We start from the raw sequence: 17,308 nt of genomic DNA, 5'->3' as shown, positions 1-17,308 counted from the left end.
ACCCCAAAAACCACACCTCCCGCACAAAAGGGAACAATAATATCGACACCCGATAAAAACACCCCTACCCCGCACAACCGCGGAGGAGCCGGTGTCACCAGTGTAGAGGCGGCCGCACCGGGAGCAGCGAACACAAGAGGCGACCCCGGAAGATTCACAGGTGAAGTGTCGCCTCACCTGGAAGGATGTTTGGACAACGGAGAAAGTTCGGCCGTCCGACCCTTTCACTGTGACACCCCGAACTCCACATCAAATCCGTCCAAACGAATCTGGGTGAACTTTAATGACTAATAAATATAATTCCTCTCAGCGATCAGCTGTCTGAATGATCCCCTGACTCTGAGAGGAAGGGGTATCTATGGTCCACACTGTCAGGGTGTTGAGTTTACCAGGAGACAAAGACTGCGGGGACGAGAGGTTCTCTGTTGACTAATACACTGTGTGTGGACCCCGCTGGCAATTCTGGTGTTGTGACCCGAATCGAGACAAACACCACGCTGCCCACTCCACCAACAACACGGCACAGCCGGACACATAACAGGGAACTTTACATCCCACAACACTGGATTCAGTGATGAAACCCGTGACTAATGTTGTTGTCCCACCGAAAAATCCATTAAGGTGCTTTTAAATACCAGCGCACTCCCACAGGTGACGTCATACAGCTCCCCCCCCCACGCGCCTGACGTCACAAACGGGCTCCCCACACAGGGATCTGCCCTCACGTGCGCGGTGTCTTACGTCACCCACGCGCTGCTGTGCTCGAGCTTTATCGGTTTAACGGCTGGGCTAATAATCACGTGACCAGCCCCTCCCGCACCGCTGTCAACACAGGATTCGGGAGCTGCGCTATTCCCATTGGTGCGAAGCGATGTCAATCACAGGTTACAACCATTCGCGGAGGCGGACAGGCCGAGTGGGCGTTACCCCGCTGAGTCCGTCTCCCGCTCAAGCGCCGTCCGCCTCCTCAGTGCGGAGAAAACCTCAAAGTAAATGTCCGCTTTCTGATTTATTTCCATTTCCCTCCGAGGGAAGTTGGGGCGTTTGTGAAGCGTCTCCTGCGGCCGGAGTCTGATGTATCGCCGAGAGGTAGGAGGAGACCGCTCGGCCCGTCGGTTTGATGCCGGTTCCCCGGGGAGGGAGGGAGAGGGGGATTTTATTGAAAGGATGAAGATGGTGAGAGAGGGGGCGGACAGGATGTTTGTCCCGGTGGGGACAGGAGGGGCTCATCTGTGGAAATGTCTGAGCCCACGGTGGTGCCGAGCGGAGGGATTCACCACATTGGGGGCAAACACCGGCAGACTGTTGCCCTGCAAGCGGGGCCGATGGTCCGGACAAAGTGACAATTATTTGTGCTTTGTTGAGATTGTACCTGGAATATGGTGTAAAATCCCGATCCCCACACTAACACGGGTTATACAGACCAAAGAACAAACTGCCGGAGGAACTCAGTGGTTCGGGCAGCATCTGTGGAGGGAAATGGACCGTCAACATTTCGGGCCGAGACCCTCCCTCTGGACTGAGAGTGGACGGGAAATAGTCAGAGAAAAGAGGTGAGGGGTGGGGATGGGACAAGAGCTGGGGAGTGAGAGGTGGATCCAGGTGAGGGGGGAGGTGGGAAGGTGGAAATAGTGACAGGGGTGGGAGGTGAGTGGTTGGGGCAACACGGGGCTGCAGAAGATGGAAATTAATTCCATAGAGGATTAACAAAGAGGTTAGAGAGTATTTGTTATAGAGAGTGCAATGAAGATTCACCTGACTGATCCCTGGAGTGGTGGGGTCATCATATGAAGAAAGATCAAATGTGATAACCCTTTCATTTAGGGAATCGAGGACTGATAGGTGAACATATTGAAATGCACGACATCATTACCGGCTGAACCAGGGATCCCAGTCTCTGAAACAGGGATGGACTGTCTGGGACTGAAATGAGGGGAAATGTCTCCACTCCGAGGGTGGTGAATGGAAAGAAACATGTGGATAAGAGCAGCCACCATCTTGTTGATGGTTACAGGGCCGAATGGCCACCTCCTGCTGTTTCTCACTTGATGTTTCAGCGTTCCTGTCCACTGAGTCCGGAGGAATGTGAATAGAAATTAGTGTTTATAAACACAGAACTGATTTAAATGAAACGTGAACATTTCCTGTTTGGGTCTGAATTATGTTTTGGACCTGGATGGGAATTGAGCCGGTGACTCTGTGACCTGGGGGTGGAGGGAAAGGGATCGGGGAAGATATGGTGTGGAAAAATAATCATGTATCTGGGGTAAATATGGAATAATGTGGGGAATGCGGTGGATGGGTCAGGCAGTGTGTGAAGGGTGGGAAACGGAGTCACCGGTTCAGGTGGGAGTCCCTCCACCCGTCACCTGATCCCGTTTCCTGTTCATGTTTTTCTGCAGATCTGCAGCATCTGCGGGTCACTGCTCTACGTGTACGTGTAGCTTCATCTTTCCCCGTTCAGACAAGTCAGTGAGATCCGGATCTGTCACATCCTCTCGTGGACAATGTCTTTTTCTCTGCAATATTTTCTGCATGTTTCATTCCGCTGTTTTGAGGCGCTGAAGTGCAGCCGATGTGTCTGGGTGTCTGACCCTTTATGTGAGAATTTAGCCTTTTCTATTTATCTGAGCTTCTCATAAATGTGTAAAGTTCAGTTCAGCTTCACCTCAGAATTTCCAAAGCAACAACCCAGTCAGTCAAATAGTTCCACACAATTAAGATAGTTATTATATCTTTAATTTTTTTTCTATTTTTGTACTATATATGTATATTCTTATTTTAAATCACAATTGTTAAAAACTATTGTCATGAATTAGGTTCTACTACTACCGCAGGGACAACAAATTTCATGACACATGCCGGTGCTATTAAACCTGATTCTGATATTGTTATGGGAGACCCACCACCGGTCAACTGATCCCAGTTACCGCAGATCGTAATGTGAGATTGAAGCATTTTCCATATATTTGCTTTCCACAGAAATGACAACAGTTCAGTTTCCTTCTGAGCTTCCAGAGCAGAAGCTTAGTCTGTCTAATATTTCCACACAGTTAAAGTGGGAAATTTGTTTATTCTCATCATGTACTGAGCTACAGTGAAAATCCTCCACACAGACAGATACATCACAACAGTACATTGAGCTGATATACAACAAAACAGTAACTGTAACAAAGCATTAAGGCTGCAGAGAAAGTGCAGTGCAGATAGACATATGGTGCAGGGTCACGTCGAGTTACATTGTGAGGTTGAGTCCATTTTATCATTCATTTGGCTTATAACTGCAGACAGGAAGCCATCCTTGAGCCTGGTGTTACGCACTTTAAGGCTTTTGTATCTCTTCCCCGATGGGGGAGCGGGTTTGCAGCAAGAATGTCCAGGTTATGGGGTTCTTTGAGTACATGGCCTGCTTTTCCAAGGGAGGGGAAGTGTAGGGAGAGTCCATGGATTGGAGGCCTCAAACTGTATCTGCCTTTCCGCAGTCTCCATCTTTAATTTTTCTCACTTGTACTGGAGCTCAAGCTCACTAGGTTTACTTTCAGGAAACACCTCCAACTCCTCCACTTTAAACACACCCTCAGATACATAATGTTCAGCTGTTATCCTCTGCATCTGTGCCCTCCTCATTGTCAATTTCACCTTAGCAAGTATTAACGTTTTAGCAATACTCAACCCTTCTGGTGTCCTCTAATGCCTGAGAGGTTCACACTTCCAGATATCTATCAACATCCATTGCTGCTGGTTTTCCACACACAAATAAATCAAAAGGGATTTCCCCAATGAAATCGATAATAAATCAATCGTTAAATTTGTTCATATCCCAGATGCAGGCCCCATTTTGTTACAAACCGTAACGCTTTAGAAACGAACCAGCAGCAACAGACTACTCCCAGTGGCCACACATTTTAATTCCACGTCCCATTCCCATTCTGATATGTCTATCCATGGCCTCCTCTACTGTCAAAATTAATCCAAACTCAGGTTGGAGGAACAACACCTTATATACCGGCTGGGTAGCCTCCAACCTGATGGGATGAAAATTGACTTCTCTAACTTCCGTTAATGCCCCTCTTCCCCTTCTTACCTCATCACTGACATATTTAATTGTTTGCCTGTTTTCCATGCCTCTCTGGTGCTTCCCCTCCACCCTTTCTTTCTCCCGAGGCCTCCTGTCCGATGATCCTTTCCCATCTCCAGCTCTGTATCACTTTCGCCAATCACCTTCCCAGCTCTTAGCTTCATCCCACCCCCTCCGGTCTTCTCCTATCATTTTGCATTTCACCCTCCCCCCACTACTTTCAAATCTCTTAGTATTTTCCCTTTCAGTTAGACCTGACGAAGGGTCACAGCCTGAAACGTCGGCAGTTCTTCTCCTTATAGATGCTGCCTGGCCTGCTGTGTTCCACCAGCATTTTGTGTGTGTTGTTTGAATTTCCAGCATCTGCAGATTTCCTCGTGAGTGTTATGTGTATAAATATAACTCCCAAACTATTGAGCTCGGGGGAAACAAGGCTTGGAGTCTTGAGATGGTAAAGTATGGAAGTTCAGTTCAACCACAGAATAGGTGATGAGAGAGAGATCATTGTAATCCAGGGTAAATGTTGAGAGAAGGCAATTATGTCGTATTCCACAGGTTCCATGGTGGTAAACCGAGACCAACAGTCACTGTAGATTTTAACTGTCATCCTTCCAAATCCACATACTAATTATCACCCGAAGTGACTTGTCATAATTGGTATCGTCTTAATGAACTACCACACCACAGCCAGGCAAGGGTTAACACATAAGTGGTCTCCACAGGATGCCCCAAATCAGATCCACTCCTATGGATCAAATGAGGTGACAACCACACATTTGATGTACGGTGAATCGATAATTAGCCCACCCTTGTGGGCAAAGGAAAGTTCCAAACAGTGACCCTTGGCCACTAGTTCCCTGGTTTCAATCCTTCCATTTTTCCTCCTTTGTCTGCATCTGACTCTGAGTGTCTGTGTCCTCGGTTAAAACTAAACAAGCTGCACGCGATGTAAACAAGCTGCAAGTCAGACACATTTGCCTTCTTAATCTCTCTCTCTCTCTTAAAATGACAGTCCACTGCACACAAAACCCAGGGATTCATAACAATGGCCACTCTCCATTGTGAGCTGACTGGTGTGCCAGCAGATGGGATGACTGAGTGAATCCTTTCCCACATTCTCAGCAGGTGAACGGCCTCTCTCTAGTGTGAACTCGCTGATGACTCTGTAGGGTGAATGACTGAGTGAATCCCTTCCCACAGACTGAGCAGGTGAACGGCCTCTCAGCAGTGTGAACTCGCTGATGTACCAGTAGGGTAGATGACTGAGTGAATCCTTTCCCACAGACTGAGCAGGTGAACGGCCTCTCCCCAGTGTGAACTCGCTGATGACTCTGTAGGGTGGATAACTGAGTGAATCCCTTCCCACATTCTGAGCAGGAGAACGGCTTCTCCCCAGTGTGAACTCGCTGATGATTTTGTAGGTTGAATAACTGAGTGAATCCCTTCCCACATTCTGAGCAGGAGAACGGCTTCTCCCCAGTGTGAACTCTCTGATGACTTTGTAGGGTGGATGAATGAGTGAATCTCTTCCCACAGTCTGAGCAGGAGAACGGCTTCTCCCCAGTGTGAACTCTCTGATGACTCTGTAGGGTGGATAACTGAGTGAATCCCTTCCCACATTCTGAGCAGGTGAACGGCTTCTCCCCGGTGTGAACTCGCTGATGTCTCTGTAGGTTGGATAACTGAGTGAATCCCTTCCCACATTCTGAGCAGGTGAACGGCTTCTCCCCAGTGTGAACTCGCTGATGTACCAGTAGGGTAGATGACTGAGTGAATCCCTTCCCACAGACCGAGCAAGTGAACGGCTTCTCCCCAGTGTGAACTTGCAGGTGTTCAAGTAGTTGGGATGACTGAGTGAATAGTTTCCCACATTCTGAGCAGGAGAATGGCTTCTCCCCAGTGTGAACTCTCTGATGACTCTGTAGGGTGGATAACTGAGTGAATCCCTTCCCACATTCTGAGCAGGTGAACGGCTTCTCCCCGGTGTGAACTCGCTGATGTCTCTGTAGGTTGGATAACTGAGTGAATCCCTTCCCACATTCTGAGCAGGTGAACGGCTTCTCCCCAGTGTGAACTCGCAGGTGTTCAAGTAGTTGGGATGACTGAGTGAATAGTTTCCCACATTCTGAGCAGGTGAACGGCTTCTCCCCAGTGTGAACTCGGTGATGTCTCTGTAGGTTGGATAACTGAGTGAATCTCTTCCCACATTCTGAGCAGGAGAATGGCTTCTCCCCAGTGTGAACTCTCTGATGACTCTGTAGGGTGGATAACTGAGTGAATCCCTTCCCACATTCTGAGCAGGAGAACGGCTTCTCCCCAGTGTGAACTCGCTGATGATTTTGTAGGTTGAATAACTGAGTGAATCCCTTCCCACATTCTGAGCAGGTGAATGGCCTCTCCCCAGTGTGAACTCGCTGGTGTTTCCACAGGGTGGAAGAGTGAGTGAATCTCTTCTCACAGACTGAGCAGGTGAACGGCCGCTCCCTGGTGTGAACTCGCTGGTGTTTCCACAGGGTGGAAGAGTGAGTGAATCTCTTCTCACAGACTGAGCAGGTGAACGGCCGCTCCCCGGTGTGAACTCGCTGGTGTTTCCACAGGGTGGAAGAGTGAGTGAATCTCTTCTCACAGACTGAGCAGGTGAACGGCCGCTCCCCGGTGTGAACTGGCTGGTGAGCCATTAGGTCAGATGACAGAGTGAATACTTCCCCAGAAATTCAGCAGATGAACAACCTCTGCTCGGTGCGGTTGGAACTGACTGGTGCGTCCACAGGTGGGAAAACCGACTGAATCCTTTATTACACACAGAACAGGTGAATGGTCTTGTCCAGTGTGAACTTGCTGATGTACCTTCAGTTGAGATGACCGAGTGAATCCATTCCCACTGTCTGAGCAGCTGAACAGCCTTTCTCCTGTGTAAAATGACAGGTTTGCTATTCGGTCAAATAACCAAGTGAATCCCTCCCCACAGTCTGAGCAGGAAGGATGATTGAGAGAATCCCTTGCTCCACTTCTTAAATATCTATACAGAGACAGCAAAACTGGTGTGCCGTGTTTGAGATTCCTGGAGACAAATTCCTTCTCATTTTTAACCTGTGAAAAGATTTACAAAATCCATCAATGGGTTTAGGACAACATTTCAGATGAGATTACATGAGTTGCCAAGGTTTGATCTGGTATCACACTGTTACAATGAGGTTGAAGCCAAGTTGGACAGAGAAATCATCTCCTGACTGGGCAGAGTGCTGGTATCTGGAATGACCATCAATTCCCTGATGCTCTTCCTGTCACTATAAGAATGGGGCATTTCTGCCATCTCCAATCTGTGACCTGGCTCAGTTTGACTCTCTCCATTGGTATTATTCCCTGTTCCTGCTGAGCTGCATGGGTGCCTGGCCCCACAGTAACTGAAACACTCTCACACAAATAGTCTCTTGACGTGCAGCTGGGATCTTCTTTTATGTATTATTAACTTAAAGTGCAACAGTTCTAATGCCATATAAAAAATTCCAGTTGAGGTGAATTGTTGGTCTGCAGCTGTTAAAAGGATTTAGAGTGAATTTTTGTATTATGAGCAGCCAGCACAAGTGGTGCATGCGAGATCGATTTCAACATTTAAGTGGTTTGTGTAGGTACCTGAATGGTAAGGGTATGGGAGTGGTCAATTTAAATAGTTCAGCACATACTAGATGGCCCAAAGGGCCTGTTTCTGTGTTGTAGTTTTCTATGACTGTGACAAGAACCTGAAATCATTCCACACCCAGACGACTGTCTGTGTGAAGAAGTTTCCCCTCGTGCTCCCCTTAGCATTTCACCTTTCACTGTAACCCCTGGCCACTGGTTGTAGTCCCACCCCATCTCAGTGGAAAAAGCCAGCTTGCATTTACATTATCCATGCCTCTCTATCACAAACAAATCTCCCCTCGATCTTCTACATTCCGAGGAATAAAGTCCTGACCCGTTCGATCCTTCCTTATAACTCAAGTCCTCCAGCCATGGCAACATCCTTGTGAATTTTCTCTAAAATCTCTGAACCTCTTCATCTTTCCTGTAGGTTTGTGACCAAAACTGCACAGAATACTCCAAATTAGGCCTCTTTTACAAGTCAACATAACATCCATCTATTGTCAGTATTTGGATCATGAAGGCCAATGGGCTGAAATCTTTTTTTCCATCACTATCTAACTGTGAAACCACTTTCAGTGAATTAAGGATTTGTATTCCCAGGTCCCTTTCTTCTACAACACTCCTCCGTGCCAGACCAGTCACTGTGAAAGACCTCCCTTGGTAGGTCATACCAAAGTGCAACAACTCACACTGGTCTGCATTAAATTCCATTTTCCATTTCTCAAACCATTTTTCCCAGGGGGTCCAGGTCACACTACAAGCCATGATAGTCTTCCTCACTGTCCACTACACCACCAGTCTTGGTGGTCATGAATCTGCTAATCCAGTTAACCACACTATCATCCAGATTACTGATATAGATGACAAACAACAACAGAACCAGCACTGATCCCTGTGGCACACCACTAGTCACAGGCCTCCGGTCAGAGAGGCAACCATCTGCTACCACACTCTGGCTTCTCCCAAAGACAGTGTCTCATCCAATTTACTATCTCATCTTGAATGCTGAGTGACCGAACCTTCTTGACCAACCTCCCATATGAGACTTTGTCAAGTGCCTTGCTAAAGTCCATGTAGACAACATCCACTGCCTTGCCTTCATCCACTTCCCTGATAACTTCCTCGAGAGACTCTATAAGATTGGTTAGACATGACCTACCATGCACAAAGCCATGCTGTCTATACTTAATCAGTCCACATCGATCCAAATACTTATATTTCCAGTTCCTGCAGATACATTCCAGTAACTTTCCCACTATTCACTACTAGTCACCACTCCGTGGGTTTGGAGATTTCCCTTGAATTTCATAGAATCATAGAAATCTATAGCACGTTACAGACCCTTTGGCCCACAGTGCTGTGCCGACTATGTAACTTACTCTAGAAACTGCCTGGAGTTTCCCTAGCACATAGCCCTCTATTTTTCTGAGCTCCATGTAACTATCTAAGAGAGTGTTAAAAGTCCCTGTTGTATCTGCCTCGACAACCGCTGCTGGCAGTGCATTCGACACATCCAACACTCTCTGTGTAAAAAACCTACCCCTGACATCCCCTCGGCATATATTTCCAAGCACCTTAAAACTATGCCCCCTCCTGTTAGCCATTTTAACGCTGGGAAAAAATCCTCTGGCTATCCACACACTCAATGCCCCTCATCATCTTATACACCTAAAAAAGGCTCTAAACATAAACAAGGAAATTATACATTGCTTTGAGGATTTGTTAGAAGTAAACAAAATTATCAGGGTATAGATAGGGTAAATGCAAGCTGCTTTTTCCACTGAGGTTGGGTGGGATGACAACCAGAGGTCATGGGTAAGTGGGGAAGGTGAAAATTTAATGGGAACATTTGGAAAAGTTCTTTGCTGAAATGGTCGTGAGAGTGTAGAATGAGATGTCAGCACTAGTGGTGAATATGAGCTCGATTTCACCATTCAGATAAGTTTAACAGGTACCTGGATGGTAGGGGTATGGAGGGTGATGATCCCGGTGCAGGTAGTTGCATTAGACAGCTTAAATGTTTTTGGCATTGACTAAATGGGCCAAATAGCCTGTTTCTCCACTGAACTTCTCCATGTTTCTGTGACAGAGAAGCAGGCCAAACTTGTTTGGAAGGGAAAAGGTAGGAGTGACAACGGAGCAGCAATGGCTGGAGTTTCTGGGAGCAATTCGAGAGCTGAGTGATCGATACATCCCAAAGACGTGGAAGCATTGGAAAGGCAGCAGGGCACAACCGTGGGTTAAATGAGAATCCAAAACCAACATAAAATCAGAGGAGAGGGCAAACAAAAGAGCAAAAGACCATTAGGAAGCTTTTAGAATCCAACAGAAGACAACTAAAGGGAAGTCAGATGAGTTCGGGAGTGGAATTATGAAATGGTTGTCATTAATGAGTTTTGGTTGCACCCAACAGTCTGAGGCATTTAGAGGAACGAGATATCCGGGGCCTCAATATCTCTTGAAAACCAAGATTCCCTGCACTAGTTACCATTCAATGTTTATTTTGTCAGGCACATACAAACTCTACACCCTTAAAATTTCACTTCTGAAGAACTCCCACTTACCAATACTCCTTTGCTAAAAAACAGCCTGTCCCAATTAACGCTTGTCAAATCCTTGCAAATACCATAAAAATTGGACTTTCTCCAATTTAGAATCTCAAGAGAGGTCCAGGCCTCTGTTTTTCTTTATTTACTTGGAATCTCATGATCAGTAGATACAAAGTGTTCCCATACACTAATTTCTGTCACTAGCCCTAGATCACTTCCCAATAGCTTATTGCACACTTCTACATCGGGAATTTTACGTACTGATTAAGGTAGATTTGATAAGCTCTACCCCTTCTAGTCCTTTTACAGCCTAGGAGTCCAGTCAATAAATGGAAAGTTAAAATCACTCACTTTATCAACCTTTGTTTCTTGGCATAGTCCGCAATCTCCCTACAGATTTGTTCCTTGAAATCCCTCAGACTGTTGGGCTAAGGACAAGTCCAAGTAATGGCTACAATATCATACTTTCATGCCCTGAGGTCTGAACGACATCTGTTTGGTGTCAAAAAAACAACCTTGCCCTCAATGTCACTGAAAGAAAGGAGCTGGCTGTAGACTACAGGAGTAATGGGGACAGGCTGACCCAGGATCTGGGGTTGAGAGGGTGAACAGCTTTAAGTTCCCTGGTGTACACAACACCGAGGATCTCACCTGGTCTGTACATACTGGCTGTGTGGTGAAAAAGGCACAAAAGTGCCACTTTCACTGCAGGCGGTTCAGGAAGTTTGGGATGGGGCCCCAAATACTAAAAACTTTCTACAGGGGCACAATTGAGAGCATCCTGACTGGCTGCATCACTGTCTGGTATGGGTGCTGTACTTCACTCAGTCACAGGACTCTGCAGAGAGTGGTGCGGACAGCCCAGCACAAATTTAGATGTGAACTTCTCACTATTCAGGACATTGACAAAAACAGGTGTGTAAAAAGGGCCACTGTGTAAAAAGGATCATTGGGGACCAGAGTCACCCCAACCACAAACTGTTCCAGCTGCTACCATCTGGGAAACGGTACCACAGCCTGAAAGCCCGGATGAACAGGCCCAGGGACAGCTTCTTCCACCAGGCCCTCTGATAGATTAATTCATGCTGATACAATTGTACTTTTATTTATCCTGACTGTCCTGTTGTACATACTATTTATTATAAACTATTATAAATTTCACATTGCACATTTAGACAGAGATGTAACATAAAAATTTCTACAACTCATGTATATGAAGGATGTATGTAATAAAGTCAATTCAATTCAATTCACCCTCTCCACTATCTGTTCTGTCATTCTGGCTCCAATCCTCCCTGCAACTTTAGTTTAACCACCCACCCCACAGGGGAGCACTAGCAAGCATTGCCACTAGGATATTAGTCCCTTTCTAGTTCTGTTCCCCTAACTAACGAATCCCCTATCACCTCCTTTGACTTTCCTCTGCCAGGTAATCCCCCCCAACAATTTGTAAAGTGTCCACCTGTTGTTGTGTGGGATAGCAACAAGAGTACTCTGTGATGGCTATTTAACCTCATTCTCCTTCCTGACTCTCACCCAGTTTCCTATGTCCCGCACCTTGGGTGTAACTCAACTCTCTGCACGTCATACCTATCACACCCTCCGACGCTTGAATGATGCGGAATTCATCCATTTCCAGCTCCAACTCCTTAAAGAGCAGCTTGATATATACCTTCTACGTGAGGGCATCAGGGACACTGGAGGTCTCCGCGCCTTCCCACCAGTGTCCCCTCTAACTTGTAATGACCAGTGTGTGCAAAAATCTTGTGCTGTACAATTTTTACCCAGTGACAACAACATGTGCAAATTGAATTTTATATAGAGAGGTATTCATTTCAACAGCGAGCAAATCACTGTCAGTAAGAACGTTAATCTGCTCTGGGCTTGATTGAGTTCATCTGCACTCTCATACAACCTATGTAAAAGGTTAATGAAGGATTTACTCGCCACAGCTTTGGCAAACCACCTATTTGTGATCTTCTTCCTAAATGATGCTTTAAATTTCAGATTTCCAAATATCACACCACTTCTTCACACTTGAAAATTCTCCAGCAACTCTAGCATCACCACAATACAAACAGTATTGTACATAAAAATTTCCCCTGAACCCTCCCCCAGGTGACTGATGGTGATGAACTCAGTGATGGTAATGCCAATGAATATGAAGGGAAGGGCAGTAGTCTGTCTCACTGAGTCTGGCACATTTGTGATGTGAAAGCTACTTGTTGGCCAGGGCAAAGGTGTTTGATATCATTATGTAGCCAGACAGAATTGGTGGAAGCATGTTCTCACCGGTAGAAAAGTGCAGACCGAGAGGAGGTAGAACAAGCAACACACACAAAATGCTGGAGGAACTCAGCAGGCCAGGCAGCATCTATGGAAAAGAGTACTAATGCTGTGTTCCTCCAGCAATTTGTGTGTGTAGCTTGGATTTCCAGCATCTGCAGATTTCCTCTTTGTGATTGGAGGTAGGACAAAGATGATTTTCTCAACTGGTGATGTAAAAGATTTTAGAGCCATAGAATAGAACACTACAGCACAGTACAGGCCTTTCAGCCCTCCATGTTGTGCCGACCCATATAATCCTTAAAAAAAAGAACTAAACCCACACTACCCCGTAACCCTCCATTTTCTTTCATCCATGTGCCTGTCCAAGAGGCTATTAAATACCCCTAATGTTTTAGCCTCCACCACAACCCCTGGCAAGTCATTCCAGGCACTCACAACCCTCTGTGTAAAAAAAACTTACTCCTGATGTCTCCCCTAAACTTCCCTCCCTTAATTTTATACATATGCCCTCTGGTGTTTGCTATTGGTGCCCTGGGAAACAGGTACTGACTATCCACCCCGTCTATGCCTCTCATAATCTTTTAGACCTCGATCAAGTTCTAGATCTTTCAGATTATTTCACGTTTCATAAAGATTGAAACAGAATAGTCTGAAACACACCGTTCAAAAGTGCTGGCGTTCAATCCACTTTGTGCATTGACTCATAACATTTTTTGGGTGTATGTTTGTCAGAAACACATCCAACAGATTTCCCATCAGAAGTGCAGGTAAATTCTGGACCTGATTTCAAATGAACCACTGAGCACTCTAAAAAAAAGGTGCTGCAGAGGCCGATTTCTCCCTTGTGCTTTTATTTTTAGTGTGAACTATGTAGCATTGATGGTGATTAATGATCAGTACTTTCAGGCGACAGCCCTCCAAACCTGTGACTAACCACAGTAAAACTTAGTGAACCTGCCATGGTTGGGTCTTGGGTGTCGGACTAGCAGATTTTCTGTATTATTAGATGTTCTCATATTAATACATCATACCTCACTTCCAAATCACTGTTTTTGGACATCACATTATAGAATGATGTGTTCCACATAACCTGCAAGTTTAAAAGAAGCTCAGAAAATAAGGTCAAAGTAAGTTTCAAAGGCATCTGGGAAACAGAAACGTGCAAGTTTAAAGGGTGCAGAGATACCTGACTGACCTGCATGAGGTGTTGAGCTACCTAAAATGCATTCTTGAATGTATAATGTAGATTTAAAGCAATAGTTTGATTTAAATTATTTTATTAAATACACATTATCTTGGATCTCTTAATCGCAATTCACATTTAATGTAGGATTAACCTTTCTGCATTTGGATAACTACAATTTTTGTTCTTTTCTTTCGAAAAATGCAGTCACATCATAACACTATTCAAACTTCGGACCCAAAGTCTTTTTCCCCCTTTTATTTTTTCCCAGGAAAAAAAATACTATAAACTTTTTGCTATTTAAAATTGGTAACATTTATCAATTCATGCTATTGCTTAAAATTAAATTGTTTAACTCCCTGAAGCAAACTTGTAAGTTCACTAGCTAATAAAGATTTGAACAAAGAGGATTGTATATTTTACACACAAAGCAGCATAATATCAATGCTCCTACATCATAAATTGGGAGACAAATATACACATCCCAAACTTATTAGGTATTTGCACTCAATTTTTCCCACAGATGGTGAACTGCTAATCTTGGCTGGTTCATCAGGCACAGCACGGAGTAGATCTGAAGGGAGGTGGGGTGGTTTGTGTGTTTTCGGCAGTGCTGGGAGGAAAAATCAGCATGAATGATGACTGTCTTTAATATCCCTTCCTATAAAATGCTCTACAAATGTCTCACACTTATTTGACCTTGAGCTTTTTTTTAAAACCATATTTCACTTTAGTCAGGATTACTTAGAATTTCAACATCTCTTTTCCAGCGAAAATAATAAGTGGGAAGGGGTATAATTTAAAGATCCTATATATCCAGTTTAATCCACCCCATTCCAATGAAATGTTTATTCAGTTATTCATGCTATTGACAAGGCTCTGAATAAAGCAAATGAGGACTAATAGGTGTGGTCCATTCTTACAACCAGTTCGATGGCATAATTTTAAACTCACTTCTCCATGTCTTCACATTTAGGAGCAGAATCACAAGAAGAGGTGGCAAATGACCAGGTGGTAAAAGCTCTCATTTCCTTTCCAATTCTATTTGAAAGTACTGTCTTAGTCTTCAACAATACTGTCCTGTGGATATCCAGTAAGTGTGCTCTGGAAGTCCAACCCAAAGTAGAATCCTTGCTAATCTACAATGCTAGCACTGTACCTCACCATACTTTATGTCTGGTAATTTAGCCAAGATTCCTATTTTCTAATCACAGGAAAGACTAAGTGCTAATTTAAAACAAAGGCTAAGATTTAAACTTTCACCTTATGGTGATGATCATCTAATGTTATACTGCTTTTCCCTATATAAAAGGGGTGATAGATAATTTTGTGGCCTAAGGTAGAAGGAGTCAATTTTAGAAAATCTAGCACATCTATTTGTCAACATAGTCCCCTCCTACATTTACACACTTAGTCCAGTGGTCGTGGAACATACGTATCTGGGACCTCCAGAAAGTGTCCACAGATGGGTTTTGTTCCCTTTCTCCGAGTTCCTAATCCTTGCATTTAGATAGCTGGAGCTCAGCTCTGTCTGAGAGATCCATCGGTTTCCATTCCCTCATCAGCGGGAAGCTCCCCGGGGTCCGTGTACGGATAGTGGGGCTGAGAGAGAGGGAAGAGGGCAGGACTGTCCCGGGATCGCTGGCCACGGTGTCAGAAATTCACAGGAATCGTCCTGAAGTCGGTGTTTAAGATAAAAACACAGAGAATCGCTCTTACCTGCAACCGACATTTTCAAAGCCTTCTGTGTTCTGCACGCATGCGTGATACTCGGTGACGTCATCAGCCTGACGCCTGCGCAGTTCATCAGTGTTTCAGTGCCTGACAAAAATTATTACCGCAGCGCCTTGTGGGTAATAATGGTGCCATTACACATTTCTTGAAGCACCGGTTCAATGTCCATATCTCATTTTTTTTTCGGGTGTATAGAAAAAATCTGCAGCTCTTTTAACGCAGAAAGCGGCTCACGTAAACAATGTACTCAATATCAACGTGTATCTAATGCCAAAGTAAAATGCAGATATAAAACACAGGAGATTCTGCAGTTGCTGGACATACAGAGACGCTCACACACACAATACTGAAGGAGCTCTGCAGCTCAGGCAGCAACTAAGCAGCGGAGTACACAGTCTAGGTATGCTGAAGAGTCTCGGTCTAAAAGTTGTTTATTTATTCCTCTCCACAATTGTTGCCTGATCTTTTGATTACCACCAGTATTTTGCAGAAACTAACCATCTTTTTTTGGGGGGGGTCAACCAGTTTCCAAATTTTTCTGATCTTCCTTTTGTAGCCATATCCTGCTGGTCTGTTTCCTCTTCCTCTTCCTTCTCGTAAACTCTAGACCATTCTCTCTCTGGAGCCCCAAAGCCTGACTCAGGCTGGCAACACTTTGGTTTCTGATTCTGCCACACCGAAGTTTCACTCGCTAGTCTGCTGTCAGACTTTAGAGGTGCATTGTGTTGCGAGATCGCAGATTCGTTTACTGTGACTGTCGCTTTAAGTGCCTGAGGGAGGCGGGGCTGTGACGTCACACGCGCGCTGCAGCAGAGACAGAGAGACAGAGGGGAGAGGAGAGAGGGAGAAGAGGGAGGGGAGGGAGAGAAATGGAGGGAGAGGAAGAGAGAAAGAGTGAGAGAGACTTCAGCTTGTCACTGCTATGCCCAAAAGATTGGGTTGATCATCGGCACGCAGTGCAAAACAGATGTGTGACTGTCACTTCGTATAATCGATATGTGTGGATTTCCCTTACCCGGCTGTGACGTCAGACACAAGCTGCGGCAGCCTGAGGGAGCGGGAGCGGGAGAGGGAGAGGGGAGACAAGCTGTTGGATCTTCAGCGTGTGACTGCTATAGGCTGCAACTCTTCCATGCCCAAAAGGTTGGGTTGATCTGATCATCGGCACGCAGTGCACAACGGATGTGTGACTGTCACTTCGTATCATCCATATGTGTGGATTTGCTGGAGTATCCTGTGGTATCACTTTTGTTGGCCCTTACCTGGAATCGGGGTGTTCTGTGGTAACCACTTGAAGACGATATTCCTGTGACTGTCACCTGGTGATATTTCTAAGTGGATTTCGGAACTAATCGACGGATAAGATCTTCGGCGACTGTTATTTCGTTTACCCAGCGTGGAATGTGTGTGGAATTCTTCGTAACTGCCTTCTCTCTACATGTTCGTGTGGATTTACAAATCTCTCCTCTCACTCACTTATTCCGTGGATTACTGAACTTTTCCACTTTATCATCTTAAGACTTTAAGCATTGTTTCTCAAGCTTGAGAGTTCGGGAGCTGTATATACGCAAATAAACTTCTGTTTATTTCATTTAATCTTTTATATTTGTAGCAGATACTAATGAGAGTGGTTTTAACATCGAAACCAGACTCCATTAGTGATCTGTTGCTGCTGGTCCGTAACAATTGCAACAACCCAGCTGTCTGAGGCACAGTCCTTTAAAATTGGTGAAAATGACACAACACGTTGAAAAGAGCGGGAAAGAAGGAGTTTAACCATCTTCGTCCGGAGCCCTGAAGAACGTCACAACCACAGTGAGCTCATCGTCTTATTCAGCCCGGAGAAAATCA

The 17,308-nt window shown here is 45.2% G+C and overlaps 1 pseudogene; it reads right to left on the bottom strand.

Moving 5' to 3' along the window:
* Window positions 1-5,115: 5,115 nt before the first annotated feature.
* On the bottom strand, window positions 5,116-15,517 carry LOC140724488 (uncharacterized; annotated as a pseudogene).
* Between the last annotated feature and the right edge of the window lie 1,791 nt (window positions 15,518-17,308).

This window comes from Hemitrygon akajei, unplaced genomic scaffold (genome assembly GCF_048418815.1).
Source record: "Hemitrygon akajei unplaced genomic scaffold, sHemAka1.3 Scf000250, whole genome shotgun sequence".
NCBI lineage: Eukaryota > Metazoa > Chordata > Chondrichthyes > Myliobatiformes > Dasyatidae > Hemitrygon > Hemitrygon akajei.
The sequence above is the reverse complement of the archived record's forward strand: the minus strand, read 5'-3'. Positions and strand labels throughout refer to the sequence as shown.